We start from the raw sequence: 12,590 nt of genomic DNA on the forward strand, positions 1-12,590 counted from the left end.
CTATGGAACAAGGTGCGTGACACTGTACAGGAGACAGGGATCAAGATCATCCCCATGGAAAACAAATGCAAAAAAGCAAAATGGCTGTCTGGGTAGGCCTTACAAATAGCTGTGAAAAGAAGAGATCAGATCATATCAGTCGCTGAGTCGTATCCGACTCTTTGCAACCCCATGAATCGCAGCACGCCAGGCCTCCCTGTCCATCACCAACTCCCGGAGTTCACTCAGACTCATGTCCATAGAGTCAGTGATGCCATCCAGCCATCTCATCCTCTGTCGTCCCCTTCTCCTCCTGCCCCCAATCCCTCCCAGCATCAGAGTCTTTTCCAATGAGGCAACTCTTCGCATGAGATGGCCAAAGTTCTGGAGTTTCAGCTTTAGCATCATTCCTTCCAAAGAAATCCCAGGGCTGATCTCCTTCAGAATGGACTGGTTGGATCTCCTTGCAGTCCAAGGGACTCTCAAGAGTCTTCTCCAACACCACAGTCAAAAGCACCAATTCTTCAGCGCTCAGCCTTCTTCACAGTCCAACTCTCACATCCATACATGACCACAGGAAAAACCATAGCCTTGACTAGACAAACCTTTGTTGCCAAAGTAATGTCTCTGCTTTTGAATATGCTATCTAGGTTGGTCATAACTTTCCTTCCAAGGAGTAAGCGTCTTTTAATTTCATGGCTGCAGTCACCATCTGCAGTGATTTTGAAGCCCAGAAAAATAAAGTCTGACACTGTTTCCACTGTTTCCCCATCTATTTCCCATGAAGTGTTGGGACTGGATGCCATGATCTTTGTTTTCTGAATGTTGAGCTTTACGCCAATTTTTTCACTCTCCACTTTCACTTTCATCAAGAGGCTTTTTAGTTCCTCTTCACTTTCTGCCATAAGGGTGGTGTCATCTGCATATCTGAGGTGATTGATATTTCTCCTGGCAATCTTGATTCCAGCTTGTGTTTCTTCCAGTCCAGCATTTCTCATGATGTACTCTGCATATTTGTTAAATAAGCAAGGTGACAATATTCAGCCTTGACAAACTCCTTTGCCTATTTGGAACCAGTCTGTTGTTCCATGTCCAGTTCTAACTGTTGCTTCCTGACCTGCATACAAATTTCTCAAGAGGCAGATCAGGTGGTCTGGTATTCCCATCTCTTTCAGAATTTTCCACAGTTTATTGTGATCCACACAGTCAAAGGCTTTGGCATAGTCAATAAAGCAGAAATAGATGTTTTTCTGGAACTCTCTTGCTTTTTCCATGATCCAGTGGATGTTGGCAATTTGATCTCTGGTTCCTCTGCCTTTTCTAAAACCAGCTTGAACATCAGGAAGTTCACGGTTCACATATTGCTGAAGCCTGGCTTGGAGAATTTTGAGCATGACTTTACTAGCGTGTGAGATGAGTGCAATTGTGCAGTAGTTTGAGCATTCTTTGGCATTGGCTTTCTTTGGGATTGGAATGAAAACTGACCTTTTCCAGTCCTGTGGCCACTGCTGAGTTTTCCAAATTTGCTGGCATATTGAGTGCAGCACTTTCACAGCATCATCTTTCAGGATTTGGAATAGGGAAAAGCAAAGGAGAAAAGGAAAGATATAAGCATCTCAATATAGAGTTCCAAAGAATAGCAAGAAGAGATAAGAAAGCCTTCCTCAGAGATCAATGCAAAGAAAAAGAGGAAAACAACAGAATGGGAAAGACTAGAGATCTCTTCAGGAAAATCAGAGATACCAAGGGAACCTTTCATGCAAAGATGGGCACGATAAAGGACAGAAATGGTATGGACCTAACAGAAGCAGAAGATATTAAGAAGAGGTGGCAAGAATACACAGAACTATACAAAAAAGATCTTCATGACCCAGATAATCACGATGGTATGATCACTGACCTAGAGCCAGACATCCTGGAATGTGAAGTCAAGTGGGCCTTAGAAAGCATCACTACGAACAAAGCTAGTGGAGGTGATGGAATTCCAGTTGAGCTATTTCAAATCCTGAAAGATGATGCTAATCTTGGATCAGTGCAGTCAGCTCACTAATCTGACTGCTGCACTGACCCAAGAAAAGATTAAGTATATATAGGCATATATGTGGAAATCTACTGTCTTAAGGGGGCCTGTTTTTCTCCAAGGTTGTTCAGATTAGTTATCTCTCTTTTTCAGGGTTTTAAAAAAATTTATTTGATTTATTTTAATTGGAGGCTAATTAATTTACAATATTGTAGTGGTTTTTGACAAACATTGACATGAATCAGCCATGAGTGTATGGTGTACATGTGTTTCCCATCCTGAACCCCCCTCCCACCTCCCTCCCTATCCCATCCCTCAGGGTCATCCCAGTGCACCAGCCCTGAGCACCCTGTCTCATGCATGGAACCTGGATTGCGATCTACTCCACATATGATAATATACATGTTTCAATGCTACCCTCGCAAATCATCCCACCTTTGCCTTCTCCTACAGAGTCCAAAAGACTGTTCTTTACACCTGTGTCTCTTTTGCTGTCTCGCATATGGGGTCATTGTTACCATCTTTCTAAGTTCCATATATATACATTAGTGGATCTTCCCTGGTGGCTCAGATGGTAAAACATCTACCTACAACACAGAAAACCTGGGTTCGATCCCTGGGATGGGAAGATCCCCTGGAGAAGGAAATGGCAAACCACTCCAGAACTCTTGCCTGGAAAACCCCATGGACAGAGGAGCCTGGTAGGCTACAGTCCATGAGGTCGCAAAGAGTTGACACGACTGAGCAACTTCACTTCACATACTTGTATACATGCAAAGTTAGTATACTGTATTGGTGTTTTTCTTTCTGACTTACCTCACTCTGTATAATAGGCTCCAGTTTCATCCACCTCATTAGAACTGATTCAAATGCATTCTTTTTAATGGCCGAATAATATTCCATTGTGTATACCTACCACAGCTTTCTTATCCATTCGTCTACTGATGGACATCTAGGCTGCTTCCATGTCCTGGCTATTGTATCTCTTAAACGGCTGGGGCAAGAAATTCTGGAGATTGGCCAGAGGTTGGGACTGGCTGGGAGCTGGTTGTAATCAACCTTAATGTCCATTTTTTTTCCTGCAGGTGAGAGAGTTCTTTGTTTTGCATAGAATGGTGGGGAGGACCTGGAGGGGAGTTTTAACTCCAGGCTATTGTGAGCTGTGTAACTTTCCTTCAGGAGGAGTTAGGGCTGAATCAGAAAGTACCACTTCACTCAGCAAGCAGGTCTTGTACCAAACTTTGAATTTGGGAAGAAAAGTGTCTTTATGAATTCTCATTTTTTATGCATCTCTGTAATATTTAGTAGTAATAACTTACTGCCTATCCTAAAATACTTTAATACAGATACTTCTTTTGTTCAAAAATAAACTCATGTTCATTGTAAAACTCTGTTACATTATAAGCCTTCCTGCTATTAGCCATATGAATACATTTTCAGAACCATGCCCAGGTAGGGGCTCATGGGGGAGGCTGCCCATGGTTCAGGCTATCAGGGATTCATTGTCTGGGGAGAATTTAAGAGCAAAAGTAAAACCTTTAGTGAATCTGCTTTTTATTAACACTATTTGCCCAAAATCCAAAGAATGTCAGTAATAAAATATTCTTCCTCTCCAGAGACACTCATTCCCAGTGTCTTGCACTTTCTATACTACTGTTTTTCTTTCAACAGAATTGGATCATTCTATATTTTTTCAGTGTTCAATGAGCCTTGAACATTTTCTTTTATCACTAATCAATATCCTTCTAGGGCTTCCAAGGTGGCACTAGTGGTAAATAACCCACCTGCCAATGCAGAAGACATTAAGAGATGAGGGTTCGATCTCTGAATTGGCAAGATCCCTGGAAAAGGAAATGGCAACCTGCTCCAGTATTCTTGCCTGGGAATTCCCATGGATAGAAGAGCCTGGCTGGTTACTCCATGGGGTTGCAGAGTCTGACACACAGAGTCTGGCACAACACAATATCCTTCTATATTATAAATTTTGTATTTGCCTATCATGTCATCATTTACTTACACAATCCCATGTTTTTGATTAATATAGACTGCTTCTAATAATTATTTCATATTTAATTACTTGTATTTTAAAAACGTAACTATCGACTTAAAATGCATGGGGAAAATTTGAATTTTTATATTAATTTTTAACATTTATTTTTAATTGGGAGATTTGTTGTGTTAGTTTCTGCTATGTAACAGTGTGAAACAGCTATAAGTATACATATATCCCCTCCCTCTTGAACCTCCTTGCCACACTCCCATTCCACCCCTCTAGGCTGTCACAGAGCACCAGGCTGAACTTACTGTGTTATATAGCAACCTTCCAACTAGCTCTTTATACATGAGCATACATACTCATGTACACACATACATACTGCTAAGTCACTTCAATCGTGTCCGATTCTGTGCGACCCCATAGATGGCAGCCCACCAGGTTCCCCCGTCCCTGGGATTCTCCAGGCAAGAACACTGGAGTGGGTTACCATTTCCTTCTCCGATGCATGAAAGTGAAAAGTGAAAGTGAAGTCACTCAGTCGTGTCTGACCCTCAGTGACCCCATGGACTGCAGCCTTCCAGGCTCCTCTGTCCATGGGATTTTCCAGGCAAGAGTGCTGGAGTGGGGTGCCATTAGCATCTCTTATACATGGTAATGGATATGTTTCTTTTCTTTTTAAATTAGAGGAACACTGCTTTACAGCATTATGCTGATTTCTGCCGAGAAACAAAGGAAATTAGTTATAATTGGCAGTGTATTTGTTTCAGTGTTATTCTCAATTTGTTCCATCCGCTCCCTCCCCCACTGTGTCCACAAGTCTGTTCTTTCCATTTGCACCTCTATTCCTGCCCTGCAAACAGATTCATCAGTAATATTTTTATAGATTCCTTGCATATGTATTAATATATGACATTTGTTTTTCTCTTTCTGTCTTACTTCGCTCTATATAACAGGCTCTAGGTTCATCCACCTCAGTTCAACTGACTCAAATTTGTTCCTTTTATGGCTGAGTAGTATTCCATTGGATATATGCACCACACCTTCTTTATTCATTCATCTGTCATTGGACATATAGATTGCTTCTATGTCCTGGCTATTGTGAATAGTGCTCAATGAACATTGAGGGTGTTGTTGTTCAGTTGCTCAGTTGTGTCTGACTCTTTGTGACCCCAGGGACCACAGCATGCCAGGCTTTCCTGTCCTTCACCATCTCCCAGAGCTTCCTCAAACCCATGTCCATTGAGTTGGTGGTGTTGTCTAACCATCCTCTGTCATCCCCTTCTCCTCCTGTCTTCAATCTTTCCCAGCAACAGGGTCTTTTCCAATGAGTCAATTCTTCCCATCAGGTGGCCAAAGTATTGGAGTTTCAGCTTCAGCACCAGTCCTTCCAATGAATATTCAGGACTGATTTCCTTTAGGAGGGACTGATTAGATCTCCTTGCAGTCCAAGGGACTCTCAAGAGTCTTCTCCAACACCACAGTTCAAAAGCATCAATTCTTTGGTGTTCAGTTTTCTTTATAGTCCAACTGTGACATCCTTATTCCTTAAATTTTATTTCTTTTTTGATCTCTCCTAACAGAGATTCTTGAGTTTCCACTTACTGTAGTCCAACTCTCACATCTGTACACAACTAGTGGAAAAAACATTGCTTTGACCAGATGGACCTTTATTGGCAAAGTAATGTCTCTGCTTTCTAATATGCTGTCTAGGTTGGTCATAGCTTTTATTCCAAGGAGCAAGTGTCTTTTAATTTCATGTCTGCAGTCACTATCTGCAGTGATTTTGGAGCCCAGGAAAATAAAGTCTGTCCCTGTTTCCATTGTTTCTCCAACTATTTGCCATGAAATGATGGGACTGGATGCCATAATCTTCATTTTTTTTTTTTTATTATGTTGAGGTATGTTCCTTCTATTCCTGCTTTCTGGAGAGTTTTTATCATAAATGGGTGTTGAATTTTGTCAAAGGCTTTCTCTGCATCTATTGAGATAATCATATGGTTTTTGTTTTTCAATTTGTTAATGTGGTGTATTACATTGATTGATTTGCAGATATTGAAGAATCCTTGCATCCCTGGGATAAAGCCCACTTGGTCATGGTGTATGATCTTTTTAATGTGTTGTTGGATTCTGATTGCTAGAATTTTGTTTAGGATTTTTGCATCTATGTTCATCAGTGATATTGGCCTGTAGTTTTCTTTTTTTGTGGGATCTTTGTCAGGTTTTGGTATTAGGGTGATGGTGGCCTCATAGAATGAGTTTGGAAGTTTACCTTCCTCTGCAATTTTCTGGAAGAGTTTGAGCAGGATAGGTGTTAGCTCTTCTCTAAATTTTTGGTAGAATTCAGCTGTGAAGCCGTCTGGACCTGGGCTTTTGTTTGCTGGAAGATTTTTGATTACAGTTTCAATTTCCGTGCTTGTGATGGGTCTGTTAAGGTTTTCTATTTCTTCCTGGTCGAGTTTTGGAAAGTTGTACTTTTCTAAGAATTTGTCCATTTCTTCCTCGTTGTCCATTTTATTGGCATATAATTGTTGATAATAGTCTCTTATGATCCTTTGTATTTCTGTGTTGTCTGTTGTGATCTCTCCATTTTCGTTTCTAATTTTGTTGATTTGATTTTTCTCCCTTTGTTTCTTGATGAGTCTGGCTAATGGTTTGTCAATTTTATTTATCCTTTCAAAGAACCAGCTTTTGGCTTTGTTGATTTTTGCTATGGTCTCTTTTGTTTCTTTTGCATTTATTTCTGCTCTAATTTTTAAGATTTCTTTCCTTCTACTAACCCTGGGGTTCTTCATTTCTTCCTTTTCTAGTTGCTTTAGGTGTAGAGTTAGGTTATTTATTTGACTTTTTTCTTGTTTCTTGAGGTGTGCCTGTATTGCTATGAACTTTCCCCTTAGGACTGCTTTTACTGTGTCCCACAGGTTTTGGGTTGTTGTGTTTTCATTTTCATTCATTTCTATGCAAATTTTGATTTCTTTTTTGATTTCTTCTGTGATTTGTTGGTTATTCAGCAGCGTGTTGTTCAGCCTCCATATGTTGGAATTTTTAATAGTTTTTCTCCTGTAATTGAGATCTAATCTTACTGCATTGTGGTCAGAAAAGATGCTTGGAATGATTTCTATTTTTTTGAATTTACCAAGGCTAGCTTTATGGCCCTGGATGTGATCTATCCTGGAGAAGGTTCCATGTGCGCTTGAGAAAAAGGTGAAATTCATTGTTTTGGGATGAAATGTCCTATAGATATCAATTAGGTCTAACTGGTCTATTGTATCATTTAAAGTTTGTGTTTCCTTGTTAATTTTCTGTTTAGTTGATCTATCCATAGGTGTTAGTGGGGTATTAAAGTCTCCCACTATTATTGTGTTATTGTTAATTTCTCCTTTCATACTTGTTAGCATTTGTCTTACATACTGCGGTGCTCCCGTGTTGGGTGCATATATATTTATAATTGTTATATCTTCTTGGATTGATCCTTTGATCATTATGTATTCATTTTTTGAATATTGAGTTTTAAGCCAGCTTTTTCACTCTCCTCTTTCACCTTTATCAAGAGGCTCTTTGGTCCCTTTTTGCCTTCTGCCACTAGGATGGTGTCATCTTCATATCTGAGGTTATTGATATTTCTCCCAGCTATCTTGATTCCAGCTTGTGCTTCCTCCAGCCCAGCATTTTGCATGACATACTCTGCATATAAGTTAAATAAGTAGGGTGACAATTTACAGCCTTGACATAACTTCTTTCCCATTTTGGAACCAATCCATTGTTCCACGTCCAGTTCTAACTGTTGCTTCTTGACCTACATACAGGTTTCGCGGAGGCAGGTAAGGTGGTTTGGTATTCCCATCTCTTTAAGAATTTTTCAGGTTGTTGTGATCCACACAACCAAAGGCTTTATTCTAATCAGTGAAGCAGTAAATGTTTTTCTGGAATTCTCTGCTTTTTCTATGATCCAACCTTCACCATCTCTTGGAGCTTCCTCAAACTCGTATCCATTGAGTCAGTGGTGCCGATGTTGGCAATTTGATCTCTGGTTCCTCTGCCTTTTTTAAATCCAGCTTGAATATCTGGAAGCTCTTGGTTCACGTAGTTTTGAAGCCTAGCTTGGAGAATTTTGAGCATTACTTTGCTAGAGTGTGAAATGAGTGCAATTGTGCAGTAGTTTGAACATTATTTGGCATTTCCTTTCTTTGAGGTACATACATCTTTTTCAAGTATAGTTTTCTCAGGGTATATGCCCAGTAGTGGGATTGCTGGGTCATATGGTAGTTTTATTCCTCATTTTTTAAGGAAACTCCATGCTGTACTCCACAGTGGCTATTTCAGTTTACATTCCCACCACTAGTGCAAGAGGGTTTCTGTTTCTTCACATGCCTTCAGCATTTATTGTTTGTAGATTTTTTGATGATGGCTCTTCTGACTGGTGTGAGATATACTGCGTTGTATTTTTGATTTGCATTTTTCTAACATTGGCAATGTTGAACACATTTTCAAGTGTTTATTGGCCATCTGTATGTCTTCTGTGGATAAATGACTGTTTAGGTCTTCTGTCCATTTTGTGACTGGATTGTTTGTTTTTCTGATATTGAACTATATGAACTGCTTATAGATTTTGGAGATTAATCCTTTGTCAGTTGCTTCATTTGCAATTATTTTTCTCCCATTCTGAGGGTTGTCTTTTCATCTTGTTTATAGTTTCTTTGCCATGCAAAAACTTTTAAGTTGCATTAGCTCCCATTTGTTAGTTTTTGTTTTTATTTCCATTACTCTAGATGGTGGGTCAAAGAGGATCTTGCTGCACTTAATGTCAAAGAGTGCTCTGCCTATACTTTCCTCTTAGAGTTTTATAGTTTCTGGCCTTACATTTAGATAAGACTTTTAATAATGAGAAAATTTCTTTAGATAGTTTTACTACTGACAATCCTACAGCAGCATAAGACAATAGGCATTCCCCAATAGCTGTGCCAACACTAGAATTTGTCTCACAACAAAGCAACATAAAAACATAAATAAAGACTTGATCAGTTTGGTAAATTGGTGATTGCATTTGATTGTGTTGTAACTTATTTTACTTTGACTAGTTGTGAGGCTGATTATTTTGGTATATTTATTATTTTTAATTATGCTCTTATAGTCATCCTCTTAACGTCCTCAAATGATCTTGCCCCTCTTTTGAACTGTGTATATTTGTGTTCACACATTCATAAAAATCTGTGTAGGTTAGGAGCATTACTGTCTATTTGTGTATGCTGCCAATATTTCTATAAAGTTTATCATTTGTTTACTGATTTTAAGTCTGAAATTTTGGGTTAACTAAAAATTTTTAAATTTAATACTATTGTATTCTATCCTTAATAACATCCAAAATCAGCAGTGGAAAGGTCAGTTTTCATTCCAATCCCAAAGAAAGGCAATGCCAAATAATGTTCAAACTACCACACAATTGCACTCATCTCACATGATAGCAAAGTAAGGCTCAAAATCCTCCAAGCTAGGCTTCAACGGTTGATGAACCGTGAACTTCCAGATGTTCAAGCTGGATTTAGGAAAGGCAGAGGAACCAGAGATCAAATTGCCAGCATCCATTGGATCATCAAAAAAGCAAGAGAGTTCCAGAAAAATGTCTACTTCTGTTTTATTGACTGTGTAGATCACAACAAACTGTGGAAAATTCTTCAAGATATGTGAATACCATACCACCTTACCTTCCTCCTGAGAAATCTGTATGCAGGTCAAGAAGCTACAGTTAGAACTGGAACAATAGACGGTTCCAAATTGGGAAAGGAGTATGTCAAGGCTGTATATTGTCAGCCTGCTTATTATCCCTGTTGGGATTCCCTGGTGGCTCAGATGGTAAAGCGTCTGCCTGCAATGCGGGAGGCCTGGGTTCGATCCCTGGGACCCTGGGTCGGGAAAATCCCCTGGAGAAGGAAATGGCAACCCACTCCAGTACTCTTGCTTAGAAAATTCCATGGATGGAGGAGCCTGGTGGGCTTCAGTCCATGGGGTCACAAAGAGTTAGACATGACTGAGTGACTTCATTTTGGGTAGAATTATTATTGCTAGTTCTATCTTCCAAATTCTGTATTTTTCCTTTGCTTTGACCTACTGCTTCTTAATTTATTATTAACAGTTATTTTTGTTTGTTATTTGGATTCCTATTAATCCCTTGTGGATTGGAACACATTATCAATAATTTTTATATTTTGAAAAGCCAGAGAAAAGTATATGTGTTTATATTTATAAATTTCTTATATTTCAGACAGTTTAACTTCATTTATGTTGCTATTTTATTAGGTGGCATATAAATGTAAATGATTATTGTATATTTGTTGAGAACTGTGTCTCTCAGCAATATAAAATAGTGAATTTCTATCTCATTTAATATTTGTCCTTGAACTTGTTTTGTAGGCTGTTTATATCACGGCTTTCTGTTTATTTGCATTTTCTTATAATCCTGTGTTCCCTCTTTTATTTTGACTCTTTTACCTACTTTTATCTTAGATGCTTCTCATATGAAAAGTGTTTTTATATTAGAGGAAAATTGTTAATTTAAAATCCAAATAGACTAAAACAGCATCTGTCTTTAGGAACTTAGGGAGGATATGGGAACAGGTGATGGACTAATTCATATTCAGGGAGGAAAGCAAAATCTCTGATTCCCTTGCATTTACATAGGCTTATAGAACAGTCAAAATGAATAGTGAAATTTCAAAGCCTATTCTTCTGGATTGCTAAAAGGTGAGACCCAGAGTAAAAGAGCTATTTGAATAGTGATATTAATAGAGTCTGGAAAAGCAAAGGCAGGATGGAAGACTATTTGTGGTTCAAAAGCTAGATAGATTGCCCTGTTTAATGTAGGGAGCTTAGCTGAGTTTTCTGTAAGTATAATAGTGAAGAGTTCTTGGAAATCTGAGGGACCTTGTGATATGCAAGGCGTCTTGAGAACAAAAGAATATGCAATAAACAGATGTGTTGGGGCCCTGCCATGGTCCCAAAGCTTCAGTGATGTCTGCAACCCACACCATTGCTTATCTAGGGAGCTGGACATGGGGAAAACCCAGGAGGGAGGCAGGAGTAAAAGCTGGAGAGATAGGAGGTTAGATGCAAGTGAGATTTAGAGTTTAGAAGTTAAAGACCTTGACTCAAGCAAAAGCTACAAGAACATATCAACTCAGAACATTGATCTTCCTATAAACTGTGAGGTGATACAATGACTATTTCTTTTAATCTCATAGAGCATATGATCTCACCTGATGTCTGGGTTACATATATTTAAAATTTTTGTTTAAGCTAGACTGGCCATCTTTACCTTTTAATAGGAAGCATAATCTACTTATATTAATCATCTTATTTGATATATTTGTGTTTATTACCATCACATTTATATATATTGGGCCTATATTTTAACTTAAAATATCAAATAGTTTTCAGAATGGATACATGGACAGTTGCATATTTTTAAAGCACCTAACTAAAAATGTCTTTATAACTTTTTTACATGAAGAGAATCAAGAATGGAAAAATAAATCTTGGGTTAAATTTTTTTATTATTGTTGTTTACTTTTCAGAACTCAATAAACATTGCTTGATTGCCTTCTGGAGTTAGTGTTGGGAAGGAGATATCTAAATTCAATTTGAATTTTGTTCTTTTGAGCTTCCCTGGTAACACAGCTGGTAAAGAATCTGCCTGCAATGCAGGAGACCCCAGTTTAATTCCTGGCTCGGGAAGATCTGCTAGAGAAGGGATAGGCTACCCACTCCAGTATCCTTGGGCTTCCGTAGTGGCTCAGCTGGTGAAGCCAGCTACAGTCCACCTACAATGCAGGAAATGTGGATTTGATCCCTGGGTTGGAAAGATCCCCTAGAGAAGGGAAATATGATGCAACCCAGTATTCTGGCCTGGAGAATTCCATGGACTGTATAGTCCTTGAGGAGTCGGACAGGACTGAGTGACTTTCACTTTCACTTTTGTAGATTATCTGCTTTCCTATATAGTAGTTGAGTGTCTTCTACCCCTCAATTTTGTGAAATATAAGTCATAACTAGGATATATTACTGTATTAACTCTTTTCATTATTTGTATCTTATTTTTGTCCAGTCCTTTAGATAAAGACTTTGTCTTTCTTTAGCTTAAACCTTTTTTTTTTTTTTTTAAATTTCATCTATTACTAATCTTGGAATTAAGTTTTTTTTAAAGTTCTGGGATGTCTCATATAGGTTGGATTCTCTGACTCTTTCCTCTGTACCTAACACATTTCATGACACTATTTTTATCTTTTTGTCTTTCTTTTCTGAATTCAGGGTAGATTTCTTAAGTTCATCTCCTACCACACTAAAGTAAATATGCAAAACCCAATGTACTGTTCACTCTCATTGTCAAGGCTCAGAATGCAAGTAAGTAGGAAGCATATTTTCTGTAGAGACTTTAAAAACAATAATAAAATCAAGTTAAATCACTTTTCTTTATCATTATGTGGTAGGAACTGTAATAGTGCTTGCTTAGGGTACAGATTATGTCTCTAATCCTAATAGGACTACATATTTATGCACTAAAATAGTCATTATAAGAATTAACAAACAGATCATTAATTATGTCAA

The sequence above is a fragment of the Bos javanicus genome, chromosome 7, assembly GCF_032452875.1.
Source record: "Bos javanicus breed banteng chromosome 7, ARS-OSU_banteng_1.0, whole genome shotgun sequence".
Taxonomy (NCBI): Eukaryota; Metazoa; Chordata; class Mammalia; order Artiodactyla; family Bovidae; genus Bos; species Bos javanicus.